This window comes from Pinus tabuliformis, chromosome 9 (assembly GCF_031772625.1).
Source record: "Pinus tabuliformis cultivar Carrire ecotype Pingquan chromosome 9, CPIR1, whole genome shotgun sequence".
Lineage (NCBI taxonomy): Eukaryota > Viridiplantae > Streptophyta > Pinopsida > Pinales > Pinaceae > Pinus > Pinus tabuliformis.
This window is the reverse complement of record NC_142307.1, coordinates 140645492-140662510: the sequence shown is the minus strand read 5'-3', so window position 1 is coordinate 140662510 and position 17019 is coordinate 140645492.

The window sequence follows — 17019 nt, the reverse complement described above, 5'->3', positions numbered from 1 at the left end:
TTTATTTCGATATTTATCTCTATTATATGAACATCGTATATAGAAATACAGAAAAATAGGACCCATCTAATATGTCCATGGCAGTTTTCAATTATAATTTAATTTCAACATGGCACTACTACTGCGTGCAATTCAGTACTAGTTTGGAGAATTGATGGTTTGGTGTCACACAGAATAAGTCGATCTTGCGGACAAGATAGACCTTCCTAGAATCTAAAGAAGACCTAATGACAATCAAACCAAACAGACACTATCTTTCTCTAAATATGCTTTGATAAACAATGGCAAACAAGTGTTTTTAGGGCCTACCTTAGGTCCAACGCAAGCTTGTGGATGCCCTCGCTACTTCGATCCAAATGAGCTCCTTTGACGCGAATCTGCAAACACAAACAAGGCAAACAAATTAAATAGCACCTGAAAAGCCAATTGCATAAAACATATTTAACATGAAAGTCAAGGAGTCCATGAAACAAATAACATGAGATACTTGTTGAGAAAAATGAGTTTGATTGTATTAATTCAAAAGAAGAAGAACTTTACAACCTTTGCCTTGACGTTGTACAAGCTCCTCCCAGGGTCCAGCAAGAAGTCTCCTCTACTTTGAAAAGTTTCACCACTCCCTAATGAAGCCAAAAAGGTATGTGATATCTCCTCTTAATCTCAACTAGGAAGTCTTGATTTCACCAGGATTTACCCTCAAAAATATTTAGCTTCTAACCTCCTTAGCAACCAGCCCAATGCCTGTATTTATAGTGCAATGGAGGGAGGTTATTAGTTCCTTCTTCAAAGGGATAAAGCCCTCCTTCAAAGGGATAGCTCCTCTCATCAAGGGATTAGCTCCTTCTCTTTTGGGATGCATGAACAACCTCAGAGCGAACAATCCACGTAAAAATTCCTTCTAGAAACCTCTAGAATTAACCCAAAGTGAGTTTTTTAAGATAAAAATTGCACCTTTTGAATTTCACACGGGTCCGCACCTACACCATTAGGGACAGAGCGGGCAGGTCCGCAGCTTTTGTAAACAGAAGGTGTGGGACCGTAGGTGACAGTGAGAGAAAGTGCGGAACCAGAGTTACATTGATTTTTAATGTCTTTCTCTCATTTTCAAAGCTTGACTTGAAGAGTTGAGGTCTGAGACTTGCTTAGGAGGACAGTACAAGTGATGATATACCCATATTGACTGCAAATAATCATGGTGACGATATTTTGTGTAACGGATTGCCCCCTAAAGTGTGAAGTCTGTAGTAGATGAGGATTTATTATCATTTAGGAAGAGTGAAGTACTTTATCATTTCGAGGATCATCTTGTGGAGATCCCAGTTGGAACCTGTAAAAACATTCAATGCAAGATATATATATGAGATCATATCATCGCTGAGGTAGGCATTCCCATAATCAGATCAAAACTGACTAGAAAAACTAACTACTGCTTTGATACAGGAATGATCTTGTAAAACATCACAAGTATAGACTTAGGTGGACACAGTATGGATGCAACCATCTGTTTATGAATCGTCCATTATATAATGAATACAAAATTCCTCGCAGCCTGGACTGTGGAAACTAGATCCAGGGTCTTCATTTCTATTTCCTGAAATAGTACGATTCTATCCATGCGAATGAATGTGTTGACGTCGAACATAGTAGAAACCACTTGATTACCAGTCAATGATGTAAACTGTTAACAAGTGTGAGAGAAACCACCAGTGATGTCAATGGCTCTCAAAGTACCCAGTACAATCCATGGGATGCGAATAAATGTGTTGATGTCAAACATGTCATGGAATACTTTGATCGAAAGTCAATGATGTAAACTGTCGTCAAAGGCGAGAAACTTGCCATTGAGGCATGCAGATCTCAAGGTACTGACGATTTCTAGATCATCTTTCTAGATAATGAGCTGATGTCGATAGAAAGCGATCTGTCGTAGGTAAGCCCACAACACGAAATCATAGATCAAGTTGAAGAAATTTAGTTGCAAGGACTGACTCAGGGATGGTCAAGATGGATGACAGATATTTTGTAGATGAACGGCTTACTGGCAGTGACCTCTTGAACACATAACGACATGACAGATGGCTTGGTGACAATTCACCCAAAGTTAATACCCAGAAACTGGTTGAAGACTTTCAATGTGGTTTGATCAACTGTTAGGTAAAGGATTTCCCAACCCAGGTGAATAAAAGTGTCATGTTCAAGAGTGGTTACAAAGCATGACAAACAGGCTCATTTTTCTCTCTTTTCCCCCACCATTTTTGGCAAGTACCTCTTTATTTTTGACAAGCTTGAGGAGGATAACATTTGCTTGATTATAAGCTCATCCTTCGGATGAGTCCAACTTAGTTTAAATTCGAACCCTAAGAAGGAGTGGTTTGTTCCCGTTTGTAATTGAACAGGTCCTTTACTGTGAAATTTTAACGAGTCCAGTATAGGAGAAAATCAGCATTTTTCAATTTTAGAGAGTCTGAAAAAACTTAAGAAGACTCCAGGGTTGACCTTTTTCGTAAATTTGTGTCTCCCAAGCCCGAAAAAGTATAAAATAATACTTGAGAGAACCGCTTGATCTTTTACGACCAAGGAGTACTTTTCATCATTAGTGCCCTTGATCCGAAAAAGTAAAAAAGTGATCAATGACAGGTCGTTTTATAACCGATATCGAATTTGAAATAACAAAAATCTGGCAATCTTTTCATGTTTTTACGGTCGGAAAAGGGTTGTAAGTGGACCGTCTTTTAATTCCATTTTAACGAGTTTAAAAGAAACACTCGGCAATCTTTTCATGTTTCAAGAGTCAGAAAAGAGCTTAAAGGTGACTCTAAATGTTTTTTCATCGAAAATGATAGATTTCGCCTGAATAATCTTTTATCCTGCACAAAAACACAAACATTACTCATACCTGTTTGAAATAGATAAAAATGTCGCAAAAATACCTTTTCAAAGTGAAACATAAACAAATTTTAAATTTATTTACTCAAAAAACTTATAAAAAGGGCCTTTGTCAATTTATTTTTACTGTTTGAGTTTGGGTGAGAAAATAGTGCTTTTGCTCAGAAAACTTCCCGTGAAGATTGCAGAAAATCCAACCGTCGGAATCGAACGCCGTCTTCTCCAGGTAATCCACATCATCCCACTATTCATTTTTAAACATTTTATTTTTTGTTTTAGTCATTTATTTCATTTTTGGGAGGGTTTTTAGGCATAAAACCCGCGCGCGGGGGCCCGCAGGTTTACCACTGCTAGCCTGCGGACCCCGACTTTTTCTCCATTGGGAAAAAGCTCGGGGTCTGCACCTTCCATGTAGACAAAGTGCGGTCCCACGCACTATGTCTAACCTGGAGGGTGCGGTCCCCCTCGCAAGGGTTTTTAACCCAAAAATTCTCAAAAATGGACCAATCAAAATAATTTCTAGCAATTTACTTTATCCTTATACTTGATGCAGAGAGTACATCATGCTAGGTTGGCGTGAACGAGAGCATGAGGGCGTGGATGCTGCCGCATGGAATCATCAACCTTCACTTGATGCTTTGAGGGCTTGCGGCTTGTACAAATTCTAGGCCATTATTGGCATGAGGGCTCAGGTGGATTTCTTACAGTGGATGGTTGATAGATCGAGCTGTAGAGCCTCTACTTTACACATGATTATCCACCATTACCTACAGTTTTCCCTCATTCATCTCTCACTTTTGCCTCATTTTCCTTGCAAACCAACCCAGATCATTACATTATATGACTTTAAGCATGATTAAGGAATTTTGCTAATGTGTGACTGTTTTGTTTAGATTTTGACATATTTACAGGAATTCCACAGCCATCTGCTGATTCCGCAGCCATCTGATGATCCCGCAGCCTTTTTGTTAATCTCAAGGTTCCATGTGTCATTTTGCCAAATGAGCCACATGGGCACTTAGGAATCAAGGTGCTCGAGGTTCCTGTGCTATTTGTTCAGCCTTCCACGTCATCTGTACATCCGGTCAACGAGGGTCAAGTTACGGTCAACAAAGGCTGCTTAACGGTGATACGTAAGCTGTTGGGTCACGTCAGTTCAAACGGTGATTTGTCCGTGTTACGCAGGTTGTGGTGGACATAATCCAACTCTGGATTCAATGCCCATAACGACCAGAACCTCCAGCTCATCCACGAGGCTTAATGACGTGTTATTGAACCTTAATTACGCATGACAGTTAGTTTATTTTTCAGTTTTAGCTGTACGCATTAGGCCATCTTTCAGATGCCTATAAAAACTTGCGTCTGCGTACGCTTATGTTACTTTTTAGTTGCTGTGTTTTATGAACTCGTTATCATTTTAGTGCTTTTCAAAAACTCTGTTTTAATAGTGTTGTTCTAGCACTCTTGACTGTAATTTTCTGCACATGGAGTAATAGAAGCAGTGCTGTTCTGAAGCTTTCAATACCTTGAGTCTTCTTTGGGTTATATGAATGGAGGGCCCTTGTTCATGTTAGCCTTGTATAGTATTTTATGTTCAGCATTTCCTTATTTTCATTCAGCATTTCCTTTTCTTGAAACATGTACAGCTTAATTTACTTTCATGTTATTTCATTTCCAGCCTTCTTTTTAAGCTGATCAGCATTGTTCTTTTGCAGGTTTTTAACCCGGGATTGTTTTGTGTTTGTGTATTTTCTTTATATCTAGTGGTAGTTTCAGTTGACAGATTCAAAGTTGCTGCCTTTACTTTATTTTCATAGCTGATTTTTAGTTTTATTTCTCAAAGTTGTCTGCTAACATATGAATGGTCTCTTTATTATAAATTGTCTATCTTTTAGAGATCAGAATACTAATAACTTGCAGCTGGATTTGGGTACTTTTTAGACTAATCTTTCACTACTTTCTAATCGTGCTTTACACAGTACTATGTGTTAGAGGCAGAGAGTTAGAAAGAGCAAAACATTATAACTAGTCTTTAAAGTAGATTTTTCTCATTTTTTATCATTTCTTAGACTTATCTTTAGCTACTTCCTAATCGTGTCTTACACAGTACTATGTGTTAGAGGCAGAGAGTTAGGAAGAGATAAACTTTATCATTGGTTTTTTAAGTGATTTTCTTACCTTTTATTTGCAGCAGCATGAATGGTGTCTAATGCCATTAGAAAGTGGTTCTTTGATTTCAAGTCATTTCAAGTTATTTATTTCTTTCAAGCTTTTCTTTTTCAGCAAGTAGTTAGAAACCACTGATCACACACCCTCACTCATCTAGAATTCACCTTACACACACCATCACTCATCTGTTTATAAATCACCACTCCATCTTAGGAAGATAAATTAACCACAAACAACACCCCAAACGACAAAAAGCTCTAAGAGGTTGCTTAAGTACATATAGTAAACCTTCACTTCATCAGCTTACGAGCCCCGGGTTGACAATTAATGACATCAATTTAGGAACACTAAATTGACTAAACATTTTGGCGCCGTTGCCGGGGAAGTGAAATTAAGTAGCCATATTCTTAGAAAAAAAAAACATAAAAATTTCAAGGAAAGAAGTTGATAACCTATCAAAGTATGCTCTCCTCTTGCACTGCAAGGTGATCTGGAGGATCAGAAAAGAGAAAGTTATTGATTTGATAGTTTCTTGAGTATGCTCTCTTCTTGCACCTAGAGTGAACTGGAAGATCAGAAAAAGAACTATTAACTTGACTTGAAGAAAAATAATAAAAAATGACATGCATAGAGCTAGAGATTCTAGAGGAAGGTTTTTAGCTAGAGCTCGAAGTTCAATTTTTACAAGTCCATCTGCTTCAAGGGATAGACAAGAGAAACCCCCCTTATCTCCAACCGAAACTCCTAGTCCTAGAATTCCTGGAATTCAATAGCCAAGAGTTGACTCTCCTACACCTTCTATTGAGTTTGAACCAGGAAGAGACTCTTCTCTTTCTCCTACAGAAAGACCAATTGTAATTGAGGAAGTGGAATCATCTGAGGAGGAAGGAGAAATCTCTTCTCATTCACCTTTTGTAGAGGAACCAGAAGATTTTGAAATCCCTAGGAGAATCATCATGGCAGAAGAAGAAGGAGGTGGTAGGGGTAGAGGTAGAGGTAGAGGAGGAGGAGGAAACAACAATAACAATAATGGAGGAAGAGGTCCCCTTGGAGGAGGAAATAGAGATGGGGATAATTCATTTGGGTTTCCCATTGTTAATGAGGATTCCCGAGCCACCATGAAAAACATATCACCATCTGTCCTCCCTAACTTCCATGGGTTAAGGACTGAGGACCCTGAAACATTCTTATTCGAGTTTGAAGTGGTGTGTCGAACTTATGACTACCTGGATGACTCCGAGAAACTCAAATTGTTCCCTTCAACACTGAAGAGTCAAGCCTTGAAATGGTTCATGGGGTTACTCACTCAATCCATTAGGACTTGGGATGAAATGAAACAGACATTTTTGGATAGGTATTTGGACTATTGTATGCCTACCAATCACAAGGACGAGGTTTTTAAAATGATACAAAAAGAAGATGAGAGCTTAGAAGATTTACTTGAAAGATTTCAATATAACTTGAAAAGAGAAAAAATGAGTACCTTGGATGAAGAGACCTTAAAAGCCCTCTTATTAAAAGCCATTAGGGATGAATGGATAGACATCTTAAACATGATGGGGAAAGGGGATATTTCTCAACTTTCACTCAATGATATAGCAGAACTCTGTATCCATCTCTCAAGGGGCAAATCAAAAACTCAAAAAGGGCCTAGAGATTCTTCTCTCCTTAGGGTAAATAAATCTGCAAGAAGATCAGTGAGTAGGGCTGAAATCGGCAGTATGCTTGATGAATTTAAAACTGACATCTTAGGGAGTCTTAGTGAACAACTTGATACCCTTAAGATTCACAATGAACAAAAAGCAGAAGCTGAGGCTTTGGCTATCTTTTGCCCGAAATGCAGAAAGAAACATGCTTTAAGGGAATGTCCCTTAGATGCACACGTTGTAGAAACATGTGTAATTTGCTCAGAAACTCATGAGACCAAGGATTGTCCTTCAATTCCTGGCCTCAAAGCAGTCTTTCAAGAGGATCCAGACACACTTGAATCTCTCTATTTTATTGCAAGGAGACCTTGGCAAGGACAACAGAATCAAGGGTTTAACAACTCTATGAATTCTCAATCCCAACCAAATTGGAATCCTTGGCAACAACCTTGGCCTCAACCTCAAAATGCTTTTCAAGCATGGATGCAAAGCATGCAAAATCCTTATGGGAGATTTTCTCAATTCTATCAATATCCTCCATCATTTCAGAATCAGCAAGCTCCACAACTTCCAAACCAAGGTCAACAACTATCATTGCCATACCCTCAACAACAACAACCTCCTCCACAAAATCAAAATTCTCAACTATCAATTCAATCCCAGCAGAAATCAAATCAACTTCCCTCTCAGCCATTACCAAATCCAAATAATAGGAATCCTCAAAATGCTTACATGATGGAAGGTCAACCATTCCCTACTTATATGGTTGTTCCTCTCAATGAAGTACAACTTAGATCAGGTAGAATCTTAGATCAACCTTCTACAAGTGTTCAACAACCAAGCATTTCTGAGGAAGAATCTCTCAAAGTCAATAAAGGTTCTGAAGTATCACTTCAAAACCAAAATATCCAAAAAGAAAAAGAATCAACCTCTACAACTCCCATAGTTGAGCAACCTACACCTTTAGCTACACCTCCTTTTCCTGAAAGATTGCAAATTGACAAAGGAGTGGAAAAGCAAATATGGATGCCTGACTATAGTTTCCTAGATGAATTGAAGAATGTCTGTATCAAGATCCCCTTGTTACAAGCCATTAAAGAAATTCCCATTCTAGCGAAGACAATAAAGGAGTTGAGTTTGAAGAAAACAGGAAAAAGAACCAGAGATACTAAAAGGATACATCTAGTTGGAAAAATTGCAGACATAATGATGGGTAAGATTACCATGCAAAAATATGTAGATCCCGGTAGCCCTATTGTCAAAACTCATATTAATGGGGTTGAAATCCCAAATACTTTGATTGACTTAGGAGCCGCAATCAACATCATGAGTAGACAGACCATGGATCAGTTAAAGCTTCCTAACCTTATGTTTACACCTACTTTGCTACAGCTTGCAGATAGATCAATCATTAAACCTGATGGTGTATTGGAAAATATTCCAGTCTCTCTAGATTCTTGGGAATATCCAGTTGATTTTATGATTTTAACTCCCAAGAACAATCTAGGAGGACATCCTCCTATTTTAGGAAGACCTTGGCTGGCCACAGCTGATGCTTTCATAAGTTGTAGGTCTGGGGACATGTATATATCAGATGGTAATTCCACCAAGAAATTCAACTTGTATCCCCCAAGAAAGGCTATAACAGAAATAGGAGAAGATGAATGGGTAGAGGATGAAGATACTATTCAACCTGTTCTAACCATCTCTGAGATTAGTGAGGATAGTCAAATTCTAAATACATTAGAAAATTTTGAAATACCTTCAGAATATGACTCTACACAGTTTCAGTGAGATGCAGACATTGAATATCTCTCCTCTAGATAGATGTCTCTCTTCTCAATGGAAGAGTTTGGTAGTTCTACAGTTGAAATCCTTCCAGGAAAAACATTGAACATTAACAAAAACTTGGGAAGATCACAACAAGAAGAACTAACTAAACTGTTGCAAAAACATTCCACTGCCTTTGCATGGGAATACACTGACATGAAAGGAATCGATCCTAAGACTTGTATTCATCACATCTATATTGAAGAAAATAGCAGACCTATTAGGCAACCACAAAGAAGGATGAATCCAAACCTTAGGGAAATCGTGAAAGAAGAACTCCAGAAATTGCTCAAGGTAAACTTCATTTACCCCATTTCAGATAGCCAATGGGTTTCTCCCTTGGTTATAGTGCCCAAAAAGAATGGTAAATGGAGAGTTTGCATTGATTATCAAGAATTGAACAAGGCAACCTTAAAGGATCATTTCCCTCTACCTTTTATTGATCAGGTACTAGACACTTTAGCAGGTAAAAAGTATTTCTCATTCTTGGATGGTTTTAGTGGGTATAATCAAATTCAGGTAGCACCTGAAGATCAAGACAAAACCACATTTACTTGTCCTTGGGGAACCTTTGCCTACCGAGTACTCCCTTTTGGATTGTGCAATGCACCCGCTACCTTTCAAAGGGCTGTACTAGGAATCTTTTCAGATCTGATTCATGATTGTGTAGAGGTATACATGGGCGATTTCACAGTTTATGGTAATACATTTGAAGAAGCTTTGGAAAATTTGGAAAAAGTACTGGTAAGATGTAAGGAAACAAATCTTTCTTTAAGTCATGAAAAGTGTTTTATGATGTTTACTAAAGGGATTGTTTTAGGACATCATATTTCAGGAGATGGAATTAAGGTTGATAGATCCAAAGTTGAGGTCATCTCTAAGTTACCTGTTCCAAATTGCCAGGAAGGATGTTAGAATTTTTCTTGGGTTTACCGGGTATTACAGAAGATTTATTGAAAACTTCACTAAGATAGCATCCCCTCTTTTCAAATTGCTTACCAAGGACTGTGAGTTCAAATGGGATCCTGAGTGTCAATCTGCCTTTGAAGCTTTAAAAACTAGAATATCTGAAGCACCCATCTTAAGGGGGCCAAACTAGAAACTCCCTTTCCACATTTCTACTGATGCTTCAGATACAGCTCTAGGAGCTATTTTGGGACAAAAGGATTTGATCCCTTATGCCATTTATTCCACAAGTAAGAATTTGACTCCCACTGAGTTAAATTATACTGTTACAGAAAAAAAGTTCTTAGCTGTGGTACATGCAATCAACAAGTTTAGACACTACATAACCGGCTATGAAACCTTTGTCCATACTGATCACTCTGCCATAAGATATTTAATGAACAAACCTGTCACTAATGGTAGAGTTACAAGATGGCTTTTACTTTTACAAGAATTCAACATTACTGTGTTAGATAGACCTGGAAAACAAAACATAGTAGCTGATTTATTGTCTAGAATCCAAAACACTAATGAAGATTCTCCAGTAGAAGATAAGTTTCCAGATGAATACTTGTTTGCAGTGACTACCAAGACACCTTGGTATGCAGATATGGCTAATTATCTTGTTACAGGGAAGCTTCCTCTACACTTATTTCCTAATGAGAAAAGGAAAATCATTCAGGAGAGTGCACATTATTCTTGGATTTCTAATGAATTGTTCAAAACAGGGCCAGATTGTATAATCAGAAGGTGTGTTCGGGAAGATGAAATGCCTGACATCCTTAAGGCATGTCATGATGAACCATGCGGCGGGCACTTTGCTAACAAGAGGACAGCCTATAAAATCCTTTCTCTAGGATATTATTGGCCTTCTCTCTTTAAAGATGCAAAGCAGTATGTTAAAAGGTGTGACAGCTGCCAAAGAGTTGGGAAACCAACTCCTTCAAATGAAATGCCTCTACAACCTCAGGTATGCATCGAACCCTTTGAGAAATGGGCTCTAGATTTCGTTGGACCAATTAATCCACCATCAAAGCAAAAGAAGTATATACTGGTTTGTACTGATTATGTTACTAAGTGGGTAGAAGCAAAAGCATTGCCTTCTGCCACTGAAAATTCTGTTGTTCAATTTCTTTTTGAGGATATTTTCACTCGTTTTGGTGTCCCAAGGGAAATTGTAACAGATCAGGGCAGCCAATTTACATCTAAGTTGATGGAGAAGCTGATGGAGGAATATAAGATCAAGCACAGAACATCCACTCCCTACCATCCGCAATCCAATGGCCAAGTGGAATCTACCAATAAAGTTCTTGAGGGCATTATCACCAAGACTGTTCACCTTCATAGAAGAGATTGGGCGGAAAGGCTCCCTGAAGCCTTATGGGCCTATAGGACTACATGGAAGAACAATACAGGACATTCTCCCTATGAACTTGTTTATGGAAAGGAAGTCCTGCTCCCCATTGAGTTCCAAATCAAGACCTTCAAGATGGCAGTCCAATTGGGAATGAGCCTCTCAGAAGCTCAAAGACACAGAATGGACCAGCTAAATGAACTAGATGAAATAAGACAAGATGCAATTCTAAGGACCGATCTAGTTCAGCACCAAAGATCTAAATGGCATGATCGTCATATCAAAGAAAGAAAGTTTCAGAAAGGAGATTGGGCTCTATTGTTTGATTCAAAGTTCAAAGACTTCAAAGGAAAGTTTCAAACTCATTGGCTTGGGCCATATGAGATTGATGAAGTCTTTAGCAATGGAGCAGTTCGAGTGAAAACTATTGATGAATTTCATACTCCTCTTATTGTGAATGGCCATCGCTTGAAAATCTACCAAAATCCATTCTCAAAAGAAGAGTTTGTCAAATTGTTTAAAGAAGATTCTGCAATCAAGTTGGTGGAGAAGGATTCTTCTCCTCCATCAGCCTAATCTTTGGTTTTTGAAAAAAAAAAAAAAAAAAAAAAAAAAAAAAAATGTATGAGCCTGAAAACCAATCTCTGATTGGCAGTCTCATGCAGAAAACTTGAGGTGAAAATCAGGGTCACCTGACACCTCATGTTTTCCAAAAAAAATCTCTCTCTCTTCCATCTCATTTCGCCATTTCATCCACCTCATTCACCATCTCATTCATTTAATCACTCTCACTTCACCTCATTTCTTTCCATCCATCCATCCATTCATTACATTTCATTCCATCAATAAAGTCATTTTTTTAGACAACTAAAGTTATTTTGTGCAGCCGGAGGGTACCACTGCAGATTCCGCAGCTCTCTGCACCTGCATAAAAAACACAGTCTGTTTGAAAAGAAATTTACAGTTCAGAAGTCATCAACAATAAGTGGAAAAGAGTCATGCAACAACAATAAAACAATGAAGGGTTAGTGGAAAATAATCAAAGGCAATCCAAGCGCGGATTTGAGGTATGATCTAAATCTTAAACTTACGGTTATCTCATTTTGCAAAGTTTCCGGGGTTATGTTTCTTGCCATTTAATGTAATGATTACCAGTTTTTCCCATCATACGACCAAAGATCCACGTATCCCCCACACTTATCGGTCATGTTCATCACGATTTTGAAACTCGATTGCGGCTGCTCTTCCATTAAGGTTTTCGTACCTAAGTGACGTAGACTACTGTACTACGTCTCTCTGTGTCATAATTCCCGCAGCCAAGTGTAAACCCATGACCGAAACCTAAGGACCTAACCGTTTCTACCCATCATTTCATAACCCTCATACTCTCGTATCATTCCATTCACGCTGTTTCATTTCCACAGTTCCTATTCCGCTGTGCTCACTACGCTGCTACCTCAGCCATACTCTGTTTTACGTCCTCCTCTCTGCTAATTCTGGTTATCAGTGACCGTATGTTACGGCTATTACAGTAGAACCGTAAATTTACTGTGTTAGGGCCACTGTTGAAGCTGTGTAACCTTTTCTCCAAAAGTCTTAGAACAGAGCCGTAGAGCCAATGGGCAAACTCTTAAGAGTAGAACCAGAGAGTTCAAAATTTCTAGAGGGATATCCTCAAGTTAAAGAAGCTTTGCAGAAATCAAACTGGCTCCAATGCATCCAGAAATTTAGAGGTTACCACAGATAGGTTACGAAGGCCTTTGCACGTTCCTTCAGAGACAAAGACAATCAAGTGGAGATAGGGGACCTGAAGTTTACAGTCACTGAGAGCAGTATAGCACAGGCCACTTCACTCCCACAAACTGGAGAAAGATGGTTTAAAAATCGATCAGTACAAGACCAACAGTGGAAGCAAATCTTGAAGAACCCAGGTATGGATACCAGCATTTTTACAAAAGGGATTCCTGTTACTTATGTCAAGGAAGAATGGACAACTTTACTGTTATTAGTGCAAAAATTCTTTACTTGTGAGGGAAGGTTTGGAGTCTTATATGTTTACCATGCCAAAGTCATGATGCATTTCTTAGGAGATGATATAAACCTTCCATATTTTCTACTCTCAAGTCTTAGAAAAATGTGTTCAATTGTCCAAAGGAACCCAAGAAACATTGAATCACATCTGTATCATCATGGCCTTGTTAAGATGCTAGTTGAGGAACAGTTGAAAGCAAAGAAAGATACCTGGGAGAAATTTCTTGTGAGAAACCATTTTGAAGAAGAAGGAGAAACCTCTGTGCCTAGAAAGAGTAGGAGAAAAAGAAAAGAGGCTACCCCTGAAACTGTTGTCCAAGAGGAAACTGTCCAAGAACAGATTGAAGAGGAAACTGTCCAAGAATAGATTGAAGAAGAAACCGATGTACATCATTCTGAACATGAAATTGATCCTGAGCCTGCTGTGGACATTGATCAAACAGCTCAAAGAGTCATCACACAAACCCTTGCAGAACTTGCCCAAGAAGTTGCTCAAAAGAGAAAAGAGGGTAGGAAGAAACAAAAGAAAGATAAAGGAAAATCCATAGCTCAAGAAACCTACCTTACTCCAGAGAACTCTAGTGAAGAAGATACTCAGCCCTTAGCACAAAGAATGGCCCAACTCCATGAAACTACCCTTTCAAAGAAGGTGAAAAAAACAAAAGCAAAAAGCACAAAAAGAAAAACAGAACATCACCACTGTGATAAGAAGCAGCAGGTTACAAAGAAAAGTAGGGGCCACAAAGGGTCAAAAGTCATTCTTTATTTACTTGAGCACACCTCAAAAAGGTGCTACAAGTCCTGACTTTGAGAAAATCCCTTCACACGCTGAGTATGTTGAGACCAGTCCTCCACGTGAGGAAAGTCCTTTTGAGCATGAACCTGAATATGAACATGGATCTGAATTTCAGTATGAGCCTAGTCCTAAGAAGTCACCTGAGGTTGACCCTGATCAGCAGAAAGTTTATAATTACCTGGAGACGCTAGAACAAGCAGCTGCTGGTCCCAGCACTGCTCAACCTTTGGAGCAGCAAGTTCAATCACTGAAGTAGGAAATATTTGAGCTGGAGGTACTAAATCGCCACATCAAACAAGAAAATGAAAAACTGAAGGTACAAAGCGATGTGGACAAGATGGTCCAAGATAACACCATGCTTCATATGGGCCTGTTGCAAAAGGAAAACAAAAAGCTCAAAAAGAGATGCAGGAAATTAAACAGAGCCTTGATCAATCTAAAATTCAGGTGTTTGATGAAAAGACCAAGAGTTAATGTGGCCACACAGAGAAAGAAGAGAAGGCTGGATGTCTTAGCAGAGGCATCCCAACAGGTGGACTGAACAATGTTTTTGATTGCATGAGGACATGTAATGCCCTCGTAGTGGGGGTATGTAGAGCCTCTACTTTACACTTGATTATCCACCATTACCTACAGTTTTCCCTCATTCATCTCTCACTTTTGCCTCATTTTCCTTGCAAACCAACCCAGATCATTACATTATATGACTTTAAGCATGATTAAGGAATTTTGCTAATGTGTGACTGTTTTGTTTAGATTTTGACATATTTACAAGAATTCCGCAGCCATCTGCTAATTCTGCAGCCATCTGCTGATTCCGCAGCCATCTGATGATCCCGCGGCCTTTTTGTTAATCTCAAGGTTCCACGTGTCATTTTGCCAAATGAGCGACATGGGCACTTAGGAATCAAGGTGGTCGAGGTTCCTGTGCTATTTGTTCAGCCTTCCACATCATCTGTACCTCCGGTCAACGAGGGTCAAGTTACGGTCAACAAAGGCAGCTTAACGGTGATACGTAAGCTGTTGGGTCACGTTAGTTCAAACGGTGATTTGTCCGTGTTACGCAGGTTGTGGGGGACATAATACAACTCTGGATTCAATGCCCATAACGACCAGAACCTCCAACTCATCCACGAGGCTTAATGACGTGTTATTGAACCTTAATTACGCATGACAGTTAGTTTATTTTTCAGTTTTAGCTGTACGCATTAGGCCATCTTTTAGATGCCTATAAAAACTTGTGTCTGCGTACGCTTATGTTACTTTTTAGTTGCTGTGTTTTATGAACTCGTTATCATTTTAGTGCTTTTCAAAAACTTTGTTTTAATAGTGTTGTTCTAGCACTCTTGACTGTAATTTTCTGCACATGGAGTAATAGAAGCAGTGTTGTTCTGAAGCTTTCAATACCTTGAGTCTTCTTTGGGTTATATGAATGGAGGGCCCCTGTTCATGTTAGCCTTGTATAGTATTTTATGTTCAGTATTTCCTTATTTTCATTCAGCATTTCCTTTTCTTGAAACATGTACAGCTTAATTTACTTTCATGTTACTTCATTTCCAACCTTTATTTTAAGCTGATCAGCATTGTTCTTTTGCAGGTTTTTAACCCGGGATTGTTTTGTGTTTGTGTATTTGCTTTATATCTAGTGGTAGTTTCAGTTGACAGATTCAAAGTTGCTGCCTTTACTTTATTTTCATAGCTGATTTTTAGTTTTATTTCTCAAAGTTGTCTGTTAACATATGAATGGTCTCTTTATTATAAATTGTCTATCTTTTAGAGATCAGAATACTAATAACTTGCAGCTGGCTTTGGGTACTTTTTAGACTAATCTTTAACTACTTTCTAATCGTGCTTTACACAGTACTATGTGTTAGAGGCAGAGAGTTAGAAAGAGCAAAACATTATAACTAGTCTTTAAAGTAGATTTTTCTCATTTTTTTTATCATTTCTTAGACTTATCTTTTGCTACTTCCTCATCGTGTCTTACAAAGTACTATGTGTTAGAGGCAGAGAGTTAGGAAGAGATAAACTTTATCATTGGTCTTTTAAGTGATTTTCTTACCTTTTATTTACAACAGCATGAATGGTGTCTAATGCCATTAGAAAGTGGTTCTTTGCTTTCAAGTCATTTCAAGTTATTTATTTCTTTCAAGCTTTTCTTTTTCAGCAAGTAGTTAGAAACCACTGATCACACACCCTCACTCATCTAGAATTCACCTTACACACACCATCACTCATCTGTTTATAAATCACCACTCCATCTTAGGAAGATAAATTAACCAAAAACAACACCCCAAACGACAAAAAGCTCTAAGAGGTTTCTTAAGTACATATAGTACACCTTCACTTCATCAGCTTACGAGCCCCGGGTTGACAATTAATGACATCAATTTAGGAACACTAAATTGACTAAACAAGAGCGTACAGGACCAGTGCTTTTTCATTGGCAGCCACCAGCTCGAAATTGAGCTGGCGGACATATATTTCTTGACTGGTTTGCCTAAGAGAGGTGAAGACTTGACTCTGTTTGGGGCTAGGGCAGGTGGCCAGTCTGTCGATAGCCTCAGGCTAGAGTACTGCAACAGCCAGGCTAGAGACAAAGGGATAGACATAAAGACCATATCTCGTTCTGAGCTCATGGTGATTGCGTTCACTGTCACCAGACTTTGCGGAGCTGCCGCATTACATATTGCCACCGGATCCCAGATGTGTATGGCAGTTGATTGCTTTCGAGGCACCCTCTTCAACTAGTGCGATGCTGTGTTGGCCAATGTGAAAGGCCAACTGACCAGGGCCAAGAACGGACGACTAAAGACCTTTGGTTATGGGGCTTTGGTTGTGAGTTTTGGCTTGGAGAGGGTTCCTATGCTGATCCCGTAGCACCTTACTGTTGGAGCTGGGCTTCCTTGAGAGCCCAAATTGATGCGATGGGTCGCAGTTATGGCCCGTCACCCGGACGAGAGGATAGAGGTTGCTCGATTCAAACCTGAGTATTTCCAATGGCTGGAAAACCAGGTCTTTTCTATTCAGGACTTCCCTTACGCTGGGATAGATTTTCGTGGTGACCCAAAGATGGTTCTTCCACCAGGAGAGCAGTGGGATGAGTCAGGTAAAATCCTTTTCAACATTTTTCTATTTTATTTTTTTATTATTTTTCCATCGTCTCAAAACTGATAGTAAAACATTTCAAATGCAGATGTGGGTCCACAGCGACCAGCTGCTCTCCGGCCTTATGAGAGGAAGCAACCCGTTGCACCCGCGCCAGCCCCACAGGACGAATCAACAGAGGTTTTGGCCAAGTTGGAGGGTCATCTCGAGTGCTTGACGGGAGATATTCTTGAGACCACTATAGATGACATTCC